This window comes from Morone saxatilis, unplaced genomic scaffold (assembly GCF_004916995.1).
Source record: "Morone saxatilis isolate NCDOM2014 unplaced genomic scaffold, NCSU_SB_2.0 Contig20, whole genome shotgun sequence".
Taxonomy (NCBI): Eukaryota; Metazoa; Chordata; class Actinopteri; family Moronidae; genus Morone; species Morone saxatilis.
Window position 1 is genome coordinate 716,573 of NW_023339763.1, and position 234 is coordinate 716,806.

General features: G+C 42.3%; 1 protein-coding gene across 1 annotated transcript in view; it reads right to left on the reverse strand.

Annotated features, from left to right (window-relative positions):
• Positions 1-234, reverse strand: part of LOC118331701 (glutamate receptor 1-like) — a 76,748-nt gene that overhangs the window by 12,074 nt on the left and 64,440 nt on the right. The window lies entirely within an intron of this gene.

Sequence of the window (234 nt, forward strand, 5' to 3'; positions counted from 1 at the left end):
CACGTCACACAGGATTGTATGTGTTTCATGATAACATCTGTGTGTGTGTGTGTGTGTGTGTGTGTGTGTGTGACATGTCTACAGTAATTAAGTGCTGTATATCACTGATGGTACTCTTATATGTGCGTCTGCCTCTGTATGTCTGTGTTCGTGAGAACATTTTGTCTGGTCTGCACTTTCTCAAAGTTTGTGTTTGACAGGGGTTAGCTGGAGACAACTAGCTTAGCTTAGCAT